Source organism: Halichoerus grypus, chromosome 3, assembly GCF_964656455.1.
Source record: "Halichoerus grypus chromosome 3, mHalGry1.hap1.1, whole genome shotgun sequence".
NCBI lineage: Eukaryota > Metazoa > Chordata > Mammalia > Carnivora > Phocidae > Halichoerus > Halichoerus grypus.
In genome coordinates, this window is record NC_135714.1 from 178,043,369 (window position 1) to 178,056,106 (window position 12,738).

Consider the following 12,738-nt stretch of genomic DNA (forward strand, 5'->3'; position numbering starts at 1 on the left):
GGGAGTGTGGAATCACTAATGGATATGCAAAATGGACTAGGAGGGCCGAGAACAATTTTCTTGACCATCATGAGCATGGAGCAGGTGGGCTGTGGTTCCCCAGGGTGGCCAATGGTCATCCCAGGAAGCAAGCCCTGGGTACTGTGCACACTAGGAATATTGAGCAAAGTAGAGTGTAGTGGTGGGTCACAGATGTGCGAGAGCTGCCCATGGACTGAAAGGAGCCAGGCCTAAAGGGTAGGTGTGATATCCTCCCACCCCTGCAGTGGTACCATGGAGGCTGTTGGCACAGCTGGTGCTCATGCATGACAGACCTGAGGTGTAGTTGGGGCATCTGCCCATCCTAGGGAAGTTACCAGCACCTGTCTTGGTGGGGTCCTTCACCCAAGTACCTCCTCCACACTCTGAGGAGTAACTCCCGCTCCTTAAAGCCTCTGCCCCCTCCTTGCTGTTACCAACCCTATAGAGTCTGGTCTTGTCTTCATCAGGGGCCCCGCTTCCTCTAGTCCGGTCAGCTTCAGTGCAGGGAATAAAGTGCTTTTCCTAAGCAAGACCTCCCACCCTCTAGCTCCTGCTGCAGCCTCATGGTGGATGCATTTCTGGGATGAGGGGGAAAGCAGGTGGTCTACAGGTTGGCTTCAATATCTACATGCTCCTACTTCACCATCTCCCTTCCTCATAGCGTTGGCATATTCCGATTAAAATGTTGGCTGTAAAGTGTTTGCAACTTGAAGAGCATTGTCCTGAAGTCGAAACGACAGGGTAAAAATGCCTTGTATTACTTGCAGCGCTTCAATCCAGCTCGGTAGAACAGTGCATAGAGGCGAAAACTGTTTTCACGGATCAGAGAGGAATGACAGTAACCAGTCACAAGGTAAATAGTCACTGGTCCCAAATACACTGTCATTAGTGTGGTCTTGTTTCTCGGAGCAGTGTTTCTAGGGCACCTGCCAAGCTGCCAGGTGCTGGAAGGCAGGACAGCCCTTGCCTTTGGAAAGGGTGTAAGCACCGTGTATTTGGAGTGAGCAAGCTCATGGGGCAGAAACTGAGCTCAACTGGTGTGGATGTGACAGCAGGAGTCCTGTGGGGAGGTGATACTGGAGCTGAGTCCTGAGGGAGTGACCTGGATGAAAGCACTCCAAGGGTTAACCAGCCTGGTGGGTGTCAAGAGTGCACACAAGTCAGATGAAGCTCAGGTGGGGAAAGGCTGGGGGTGAGACAGTCCCATGTGGGCCGGGAGCCTGGAACTTTAGGTTAGAGTGAGAATCCCAAAGTTCCTTTAGATCAGGCTTTTAAAAGATCCAAGTACCATTTGGAAGCTAAGACAATGCTTTTCTTCTCTGTGCACAAAATATTCAGAGGCAGCTACAGTGTGTGTAACATTACTATTACTGAAGAAGAATTTGCATCCTGATCATGTTTCAAGGAGTAAAAAAAAAAAAAAAAACGGACATCAGTCCGTAGAACATGCGACTCTTGATTTCGGGGTTGTGAGTTCGAGTCCCAGTATGGGCATAGATTATTTTAAAAAAAAATCAAGGGTGCCTGGGTGGCTCAGTCGGTTAAGTGTCTGCCTTCAGCTCAGGTCATGATCCTGGGGTCCTGGGATCAAGCCCTGCATCGGGCTCCCTGCTTAGTGGAGAGCCTGCTTCTCCCTCTCCTCCCTGCTTGTGCTCTCTATATTTCTGTATCTCTCAAATAAATCTTAAAAAAAAAAAAAAAATGAAAACCAAAGTAAAAAACTGAAGGAAGCTGAGTGATAATCATATATACCAGGATCCGAACTCCAATGATTGGTGGTAAGCAAGCACCATTCAATCAGAAGACAATGACCACTTAGCCACCAAATTCTTTTACAAAATGTTTTGCTTTCCTTTCTGTATATGCCCCTCTGAGTTTGGGATTAGGAAAAGAGTGTTGAGAAAAGCAAATAAATGGCTTACTCATAATTACATAGATGTGCAGATCTAAGTTCAATGTTGGCTTTGTTGACCAACAATAGCTTTGGAGGCAGACTGCCCTCCATGAAGCTACTCAAAGCAGGAGGTCCTGTTAGCTTCTGGGCTGATGCCATCATGGAAGACAAAAACCCCAGAGTACTGTCAAGTGATTTGTGTGCTTACCATTAGCTAGGACCATGGATTTTTTTTAACTCCACAATAGATGACTTATTTTTTAAAGATTTTATTTAAGAGAGAGCACAGGCTGGGGGAGAGGCAGAGGGAGAAGCAGACTCCCCTGCTGAGCAGGGAGCCTGACACAGGACTCGATCCCAGGACCCTGGGATCATGACCTGAGCCAAAGGCAGACACTTAACCAACTGAGCCACCCAGGTGCCCCAGATTACTTCTTTTAAAGAATCTGCTGTGGATCCACCATTTACAAAACGGTTAACTGAAGTAGGAATAAGACACTCAGAGCAGAATTTGAAAGCCAGGGACTTGGATAGATTGGGAAAATGGGTGCCCTGAAGAATGGCACCTTCCTATTCCCCTTCTCTCCCAACAGGTCTTCCATTCCAACTCAAAGTCATCCATTGCCCACTGGGGCTTTTCCCATTCTCACTAGAGCCTTTCCTGCCTCCCCAACCTTGCCATGCCCACCCACCCTCCACAGAGGGTATCTTCCATTCTACCACCCTCTTCTGTCAGCGTAACATGGATGCCCTTGACCATATCACTCACTACAGGTGAATCTGTCAAAGTCACATGCACAGATGCAGAGCAACAGATGGGATCCAATTGGAGACAAGAAGGTCAAATGATGACCAGTCATGTGGAGTGGTATATAACCAATGCCATTCATGGGGAGAAAAGCAAGCTGCTTACCCTGCCTCAGACCCCAGACCATCAACAACCCTGAATTCCTACTGGTCCTACCTTTTAAGAAATCATGACCATTTAATTCTTCCTTTAGTAAACTGACATACTGGGGTGCCTGGGTGGTGCAGATGATTAAGTGTCTGCCTTCGGCCCAGGTCATGATCCTGGGATCCTGGGGTGGAGCCCCGCATCGGGCTCCCAGCTCAGCAGAGAGCCTGCTTCTCCCTCTCCCTCTGCTGCTCCCCCTGCTTGTGCTCTCTCGCGCTGTCAAATAAATAAAATCTTAAAAAAAAAAAACTGACATACTATGTAGACGGGGGATATGACCAATGCCACTTTGTGCTTTGAAGTGGCTTCTCCTTCTGTCCCTATATGACAGTCTCAACAACAAACCAGGGCATGTGCTCTGTAGAAGGGGAAATGTCCAGTTGGTGGCTCCCAGTACTCTTCACAGTCTTGTTGCTCTCCATCACTGCTATACCTCAGCACATTTTTTCTTGTTCACTTTCTCTCCTTTCTCATTGCTTTTTTCTCCCTCTTCCTGTTTTCTTCATCACAGCCTACTCTGTGACATTACTGAGAGCACCAAGCCACCTCAGAACCCTCCTGATGGGCCATGATTGTCATGAATGGTTCAAAAGATACACCAGTTCCTAAGGGTTTTTACCCAGATGATGGTGTGAGTTCCTCTGGGGGCCAGCTCTGGGTTTCTAAGTGTTTAATATTTATATATGCTCATGAAGTCTTAAGATGGTGGCTGATACCCTCCAAGACCGGAGGAGAATCCATGATGACTTTAAAGGCATGATGCAATATGAGAGGGGCCGACAAATCCAAGCCCAACAGAAGGAAAACCCAGGTTTGCTTCAGTGGCGAGAAGCTGATTTGGAAGCACAGAGGATGTCAAGTTGGGCGAGAAAAATCCAAACAAATCCAAAATGCAATAGCGTGATTGTACCCAGCCAAGCGGTCATCCTCTCTGCCCTCTCCAGTATTCTTCAGTAGTAACCAAATCTCTGTTAAGTAATTTTAGTCAGATTTTTATGTCTGCAGGAAAACAGAGAAGCTAAAGTCCTCTGAGGAAGGAACTGGAGTATTTTAAATCTGGATGGATAAAGAGGAAGGGGCAAACAACTTCGTGGTGGGCTTCAATATTATGTTGCAAGCATAAACCTCCATCACAAACTCAGTCACTCCAGAAATAGATTGTTTTCTTGCCTTCCAGTTGCCTTTGACCCTGAGCCACCCACTTCTCCTCATCTTTGTGTACACAACTGTGTTTGCCTTCCTTCCTAAATTATTCATGAGCCTTAGAGTCTTACGCAGATCACTCCTCTCCCCCCATCCTCTGTACACACTATGAAACAACCGATCTGTCTGTTCTCTGGGCCCCAGGGACCCCACATCTATCATCCCTGGTGCCCAGTCTGCAGTATGGGAAGCTTGCTGAGGTGTTGAGGGTCCAGCTCAACCAAGAACCCGCACAGCTTCCTCCACGGACACCCTCTCGGGCTGCCACCTGGGAGCTAAGGTGACCGTCCGTATTCACCTTGGGCCCCTCCACCATTTTCCTTTTCAGGTTGAAGTATAGAGTGAACCACCTACATTCCACAATGAACATATTGTTGTATTTGTTTTATCCCATATCTATCCATTTATCCATAATCAATGTATTTTTCAAAGCATTTTAAAGTAAACTTCATAGACCGGGACACTTCTTATATTAAATTTTACAGTCAGCTTCTCTGTTTGCAAGTGAACTGAGAATGACCAGAAATCTGCCTTGAATATGAAGATATGCACTTTCTGATAACTTGCTGATAAATTCTGAAGGGAAGTTCTGACGTCAGGGTGGTTTTAGAAATTACTCAGATATGAGATCATTTTATATTTAAAATGAGGTGAGTAAAGCATTATTCACTGCCTCTGGTAACTTTTAACTTTGCTCAATTTTATGCTGGCATCAAGGAAAAAAGAAGGGACGCGGGAGGGGAGAAATGCATTGGGAGTGTAGGACATCCTCCTCTTACTGCACATACTAACATTTCTTGCACAATTACCCATGGAATATTCTCATTTTGGACTTTTTCCACACCCTAAATTTAGCAAGCTAGAATTATCTTTTAAATACCACTTTAAACAACATTTTTTGAAAGGAAGAATGCCAAAGACGGGAAAATCTGCATTTCTTTGTGGTTAGAATGTAATGGCCTCAACTTAATTATTCTGCAAAGCAGCAGATTACTCCTTTGTTAAATGCTGAAGATATAGTAAAGACAGTAATATAGCAAATTCATTGCAAGTCTGAAAATTAGAAATTTATCCATTCAGATTGAGAAACAGGCAATGCATTTACAGGCATCTCTACTTTATATGCTCTGGTAATGGCTCACATTGAAATGAATAATTGCCTTAAATGTGTAAGGCAGCTTTCATCATTTAAGGGAATTCTATGTTTGAGTCTTTTTAGGTCTAAAAAAGTATTTAAAATGAGGGCTGAGGACTTTTCATTTAATTTCTGAACTTTGAAACACTAAAATCTTCATATAAAATCAGTTTTTCTTAAAGTGAGACATTGCTCTAGAATACAACGGAATTTCCTTAAGTCGGGTTTACAAGGAGAAATGCATGAAGCGAGCACAAATGTAGAGAGAGAAATTTTGAATGAATGGTTTTTGTTCGTAATTATTAGTTTTACAGTGGGGGGGAGGGCTCAGTATTTGAGAAACAAAAGGTTTACAGTGATGAACTGTGGCTTTTTTAGGAGATCAGGGGTACCTTCCTTGCTGCTCCTCATTATGAGGTTAATTTGTGCAGTGGAATAAACAAAAAATGCGTTTTAAACCCAGCACTGTCTCCAGTTAGCTGGGAGACCAAGCCTGGTTCTTTTTTTTAAATGTTTTATTTATTTATTCATGAGAGTCAGAGAGAGAGAGAGAGAGAAAGAGAGGCAGAGGCAGAGGGAGAAGCAGGCTCCCCGCCTAGCAGGGAGCCCGATGTGGGACTCGATCCCAGGACCCTGGGATCATGACCTGAGCCGAAGGCAGACGCTTAACCATCTGAGCCACCCAGGCGCCCCAACCCAGCCTGGTTCTATAAGTGAGGCCTCACCTTTCTCCTCCGTAAAATGGAGCTAATAGTAACTGCATCCAGAGTGTGGTCAAGAAGTGTACCTCAGAAACCAATAATACATTATATGTTAATTAATTGAACTTAAATTTTTAAAAATGAAAAAAAAGGAAGAGTACATAAAAGCACATGTAATACAGACTCAAAGTCACATTCAAATATAAGCTATTTTTGTTTCTAAATAGGGACTTAGACCCCCAAGTAAGTGGACCAAGTGAAAAATCTGCAAGAAATAAGAAAGCGTGTGTATTTCCCCCAACAGTCCAATAGTCCTGTATCAGGTATACCCGATGTCATAGGGGCTGCACTTTGCTTTCCTTCACTGGGCATAGCTGATAGCCAGCGAATAGGCTGTCTGTAGAGAAGCCAGGTATGGGTCATCGTACTTAGAGCCAAAGATGGAGGACTACGTATCTCAAACATTTTAAATTTATTCATCAGCCAATGCCGATGCATCGAGATCGGCCGATGAATTGAATGCCTGCTGCATGCAGCCACTGTGCCAACCACCAGAGACCAAAATGGCCCCTGCTCCCAGGATGCGTGTGGTCGTATGAGAGACACTAAACAAACATCACGTATACATGTGCCAAACATGATCAAGCATGCAGCACCCACCTAAATTAAACGTGGGGTGGGTATGAGTGCAGGCAGGAAAGGCCTTTCTGAGCAAGAGGCACTGAAGCAGGAACCTGAAGCATGACAAGAGCTGAGGGAAGACCAGACAGAAGAAGCATCTGTGAGGACGGGGAAGCCAGACGGAGCCTGGGTTGTTGAGGAACAAATCCGGTGTGGTTGGTGCTCAACAAGAGAAGGGAAATGGGGTGCAAGATGAGACTGAAGGGACGCTGGGGCACGTCCTGTAGGGCCAAGTGGCCACAGTAAGGAGTTTTGAGTTGACAGTCTCAGGAGTTAAGAGAAGTGACATTGAGTTGACTTTTTCATGGAGATAATGGTGGGCAAGGTTGGAAGTGAGAGGCCAACTGGAAGGCTACCCAAGTGGCTCAGTGAGGCGGGCGTGGACTGAGATGGTGGTAGTGGCAGCAAAGAGAAACTAATGAGTTCAGGATATATTTTTTGGGGAAAAAAAAATCAATAGAACTCACTACCAGATTTCATCTGGGGAGGGAGGGACTAGCAAGGATGACCGGTTTCTGGCTAAATGGCTTGGTGGAGGGAAGGGTTATTCAATGAGAATGAGGTTATAGAAAGAAAAGCTTTAGAGGGGAAGATTCCGATTTCAGTTCAGAAATATTAAATTTACCCAAAGGCACACCGAAGGAGATGCTAGGCAGGAGTCTGAAGTGCACCATTCTGAAGCTCAGCGGCACGCGTGAACTAGATGTCCACAGTGGGGGTTGAACCTACAGATGGGATTGAAGGCCACGGGCAGCATGGGCTCCCCTTGGGGGAGAGGACTGGCAATGAGAAAGGGGTCCATGAGAGGTCCTGAAGCACCACCTTTCAAGATTGGGAGGAGGCAGAGCATGTGGGGAAGGAGAAGGAATGACAGAGGTGGAAAGAGAACCAGGAGAGGTGAGCTCTCCACAAGCTAGAGAAGAGAAGGCTTTACAGGGAGGAAGATCAAGAGTCAAATGTTCCTTAGCAATCAAATTAAGAGATGTAGGAAAGTGGCTGCTGACTTTGGCAATGAGGGGGTTATTGGTGGCCCAAAAGCAGTTTTGCTGAAGTGTGTGTGTGGGGGGGGGGGTGGGGGGATGGAGGCAGAGTGGAGTGTGTTGAAAAGTGAGAAGAAAGAAGCCCTTCCTAAAATACTGAAAAGAAACAAAAATATATGAATCTACTAAACATAGATCAAGTTGGTCACAGAGCCATAAATGAAAGAAAAAAGTTGGGGGGGGGGCGTGTAGGTGGCTCAGTCATGATCCCAGGGTCCTGGGATCGAGCCCTGCATCGGGCTCCTTACTCAGTAGGGAGCCTGCTTCTCCCTTTGCTGCTCCCCCCGCTTGTGCCCTCTCTCTCTCTCTCTGTCAAATAAATCAGTAAAATCTTTTTAAAAAATTAAAAAAAAAAAGAAAAAGTAAAGAATTTTTCAGGTGGCTTGATGCGTAGAATTTGATTGTAATTATTTACTCATATATCCTAAAGACAAAAAAGAGCAGCAAAGAAATCTTCAATCATGTTCAATAACCTTTAGTGATAACACTTTTATTTAAATACCTATATGTGTATATTTAGGATAAAGCAAAGAAGTAATTGTTAATGTTGTGAGAAGATAAGATTTTCAGTGAAAGAGATGTCTCATACTTTAAAAGTATAAGCCTAATATCTTAATTTCAATTGGAAATATCAACATGAGCCCATGATTTATTTTCATTTTCTAAAGAACACATATTTCCTAGATGTGTCTGCTGAGCCTGGAAACCTAAAATAAGAAAAAAACCTCAGGAGCAATGGCATTCCACTGTTCAGATTATAGCCTTTAAATAGCATTTCCCCTTAGAAGGAGCTAGGGCTCCTGAATGGTTGATTCAATCTTGCCATTCTAGAAAGCAAGGAAGAAACCCAAGACTACTGCTCATGTCAGAAAGACACAGGAGCCAAAATTAAAAGACTCCCATTGGCCTCGAATATGTGTGGGGGAAGAAGAGGAGGACAAGGGGTATATAGGAAATCTGTACCTTCCGCTCAATTTTGGTGTGAACCTAAAACTACCCTAAAAATTAGACTGTATTTTTAAAAAAAAATTTTTTAAGACTCCCTTTGGCCAGGGGCACCTGGGCAGCTCAGTTGGTTAAGTGCCCGACTCTTGATTTCAGCTCAGGGCATGATCCCAGGGTGATGAGATCGCCAGAGAGGAGCCCCTGTTGGACTTCCCTCTCAGCAGGTAGTCGGCTTCTCTCCCTCTCCCTCTGCCCCTCCCCTCACTCACGCAAGTGCGCATGCCTATGCTCTCTTTTTCCTCTCTAAAATAAATAAATAAATCTTAAAAAAAAAAAAAAAGCCTCCCTTCGGCAAGGGATAGGACAATTTGAGTATGAAAAGAATAATGACAATGGAATGAAACTCATCAAATCTACAGAATTCCTTGAGATCATATGAAACTAACAACAGCAAAATATCAGGTTTCCACTGAAGGCTACTAGAGCACTAAACTCATTCTAAAACTTGGCCAATAAAGGGGAAGAATCAAGCCTTCACCCTACTTTTCCTGTACAAACTAATGAAATATCAGGGGAAAGACTGATGGGGAACTTTATAGCAGATCGATCTCTCATCAGTAAAAGTGGGAAATCACAGGCCTCTAGTGATAAAATCGTAAGTACGCGGCCCTTCCCCCAAGGCTGATCCTGCACTTAATCCTGCCTCTAGGTCTGACAATCTCTCCATAGGAAATGGGGGAGACAAAGAGGAAAATTCAATGACAACAAGAAGCACCAATCTGCCAAATCCAAAGGTTCAGTCCTTTTACAAGACAAACGGCCTTGTTTCTTCAATGCATTTCACAGAGGGGAGCTATTATAAAGTTTTCAAAACTCAAGAGAGATAACCAGGAGCAAGCTTCCCATAACAAATGAAATTCTAAACGAATGATGTAGGTGGGGAGTGAGAGACAACATGTGTGGGTTTGTTACTTTGTTTTCGGTTTTGAGACGTTTGCTGAGCAGAGAAAGGGTCCTTGCTGCAGAGGGGCATGGCGTCAGGGAGAACATTTGACCAGTGGAACGGAGTGAGCCTTTGGGAGCACCCGTGGGAATGATGAGGGCACAGGAAGGGAATGCCGTTGGGGTGAGGTCCTCCAAGAGACACAGTGAGAAGGAGCCCAGTCCCTGTGGAAGGAACAGCCCCTGGGTAAGATGTGCTTACATCATACACTCTCCTAATAAAAAACACGTGTAGAAATATTAAGCTGACGGCACAGATCTGAAAAAGAAGCGAAGCGAACCTAGGCGTTTAGGAGGGAGAAAGGTATACTCGAGATGTGATGGATTTATAGCACAGTGAAAGCTGACATGCTGGGTCAAATTTTCAACATGGCTCTGACTTTTGTTATTCCGGTGGATATTCTATGTTTACAAGATTCTTTTGTTTATAGCTCTCTTTACTACGGTGTTTCAAAGAATTCTAGCTCATTAAAAGCCATTTGGTGCAAATAATTAGTATACTCTTTTCACCCAAACCAGCCTTCATTATGTACCCTCACAGGCAAAAGGAGATAGTGGTCACCTCATTCTCCATAGGCCTTCAGGGGTTGTAAATATTGGACTCTCATTTTTCCAGTTGGCCCGTAATCAGAAAAGTGGCTTTGCTGCAAGCAGTAATTACCTTCCAGTGTGTTCCCAATCCTATTATTAACCACGCCGCGACCACGTGAACCCTGAAAGATGGAGCTGCAAATGCTGTCGTGCTCTAAACACATCAGTTTTGACTCTTCGGAGAAGGAAAGGGAGCAAACACTTGTTTTTTTTGTTTTTACTTTCTCTCATTTTTGTTTCTCCTGATGAGGAAGTCTTCACCTCACATCGTCAGTCATATGGTCTCGGAAAACCTGAGAGGTACGGCTAAAGGTTTAGCCACCAAATCTCTGGAATTTATTGCATTCTTCCATTTCTCCTTAAAGGAAATAGTTAAAAAAAATTTTTTTTTGACAGGAAGTAGGTTTTATTGGTGGGCATGAATAGGGAGGGGGCAATGCCGAGGTTCTCATGAATGCAGAGCCCTCCATTTGTCCAAGGGGCCACGATTAGGGATGTATTTGACCCCACAGCCATCCGGGATAAGCCGCTTTTCAGCCACCATGTCTTCAAATTCATCTGCATTAAACTTAGTAAAGCCCCACTTCTTGGAGATGTGGATCTTCTGGCGGCCAGGGAACTTGAACTTGGCCCTGCGTAGGCCTCAGTCACATGCTCCTTGTTCTGCAGCTTGGTACGGATGGACATGATGACTTGGCCAATGTGGACCCTGGCTACTGTGCTCTGGGGCTTTCCAAAGGCACCCCGCATACCTCTCTGCAGCCTAGCTTGGAGATAGCATGAGGTCAGACTCAATATCCACTGGAAAGGGCTGTCTTCAAGGTCCCTTAGGGCAACCCATACAATCAACAGGCTGCATACACTACCAAGGAGGCTACTGTTTGCAGCCATAGCACACTGGGCCCCCATGGACAAAGAGAGGAAATAGTTAAAAATTTAACCTCTTTGTCCATAACCACGTTCATAGATAATTTTATGTGGGTACGCACGGTCACATATGTGCTTTGGGAAGAGGGGTGGCCAGTTTTTCCTTTCTGTGTTTTTGTTTTGCTAAGCTCCAGCCGCTTCCTCTCTTCCTCCTTTTCCCCAGCTGAGTGCCCAAGGCCATCTATGCTGAGAAGCTGGGATGTATCCTCCCGTGTTTTCTCCTTACTCAGGTATTCTTCGACCCACACCTAGGCATGTATCTACTTAGAAAGGCATGCATTTTTTATTTTTTTAATTTTTTTAATTTTTAATTTTTATTTTTTTAAAGATTTTATTTATTTGACAGAGAGAGCACAAGCAGAGGGAGAGAGAGGAAGAAGCAGGCTCCCTGCTGAGCAAGGAGCCCAATGTGGGACTCAATCCTAGGGTCCTGGGATCATGACCCGGGCTGAAGGCAGCCGCTTAACCGACTGAGCCACCCAGCCGTCTCAAGGCACGCATTTTTTAAAGCACTGTCTTTTTTTTTTTTTTTTAAAGATTTTATTTATTTATTTGACAGAGAGAGACACAGCGAGAGAGGGAACACCAGCAGGGGGAGTGGGAGAGGGAGAAGCAGGCCTCCCGCCGAGCAGGGAGCCCGATGCGGGGCTCGATCCCAGGACCCTGGGATCATGACCCGAGCCGAAAGCAGACGCCTAACAACTGAGCCACCCAGGCGCCCCTAAAGCACTGTCTTATAAACAGGTGGCCATAGCGTCCTTTGCATGCTAGGCTCACCATTGCACAACACCTTGCGGGGACCCCTCCTAGTCAGTCCTCTGGTTTAGCTCCGCTTCATTCTCTTAGTAAATGGAGGGAGAATTCCCCAGTGTGGAGGTGTTACTGACGAGCCTTCACTTTGTGCTCAGGTTTTTGCCCTACGAAGCCATACAGTGAACCTACTTGTTTATCCTCGTGGTCTCGAAGAACCCATAGCCTTACATAGGGTCATCCGTATTTGATAGGGTCTCAGGAGCACAGCTGCCAATGAATTCATTTATTCTTTGAAGAGATGTTGCCAGATTGCTTCCCAAAACCGGGAGGGAGAGGAAGGGAGAGTTAAGGAGAAGACAGCGCATGTGGATAAAATGCTTAGTCCGCGGATTTAAATTGTGTGGATTGGATGAGGGGCCAGGTGCCATGTAATGACCAATCCAGTGATTATTATTATTAGTTCTTCTGAAGACTATAGGCTCCCCAGGTGACCATCTGGGCTTGTGTGGAGGGGGGCCATTCATGAGGTGTGTAGCAAAAGTGACCCTCCACCATTGTGCACCCAGAGGTTTAGAATGGAAGGTTAGAGCCGTGAGGAGCACAGGCTTTGGGGGTCAAACGGACCTCACCTCCAGTCCCCACATGACCCCTTTCCACTGTGGCATCTTGGGCAAGTTGCCCAGCTTCTTCGCTTCATTTCCTCATCTTGCTGAATGGTGAGGATGGTGCCAGTCTCAGAGGGTGGCTGTGAGATGAAGCATCTGGAAGGCCCTGAGCAGAGTGTCTGACCCTCGGGTTAGGTGGCATTGTTTCTCAAAGGCCTTCATTACGGCTCTTCCCCACACCCCCTCTCAGTGTGCGCCCCGCGGATGAGAGCCTGCTGAAGCAGG

At 45.4% G+C, this 12,738-nt stretch overlaps 1 non-coding gene across 1 annotated transcript; it reads right to left on the bottom strand.

Annotated features, from left to right (window-relative positions):
- Positions 1-10,977: 10,977 nt before the first annotated feature.
- Positions 10,978-11,114, bottom strand: LOC118538047 (small nucleolar RNA SNORA70). The gene has a single exon (XR_004918415.1). It is a non-coding gene; the product is annotated as a small nucleolar RNA SNORA70 (small nucleolar RNA).
- Between the last annotated feature and the right edge of the window lie 1,624 nt (positions 11,115-12,738).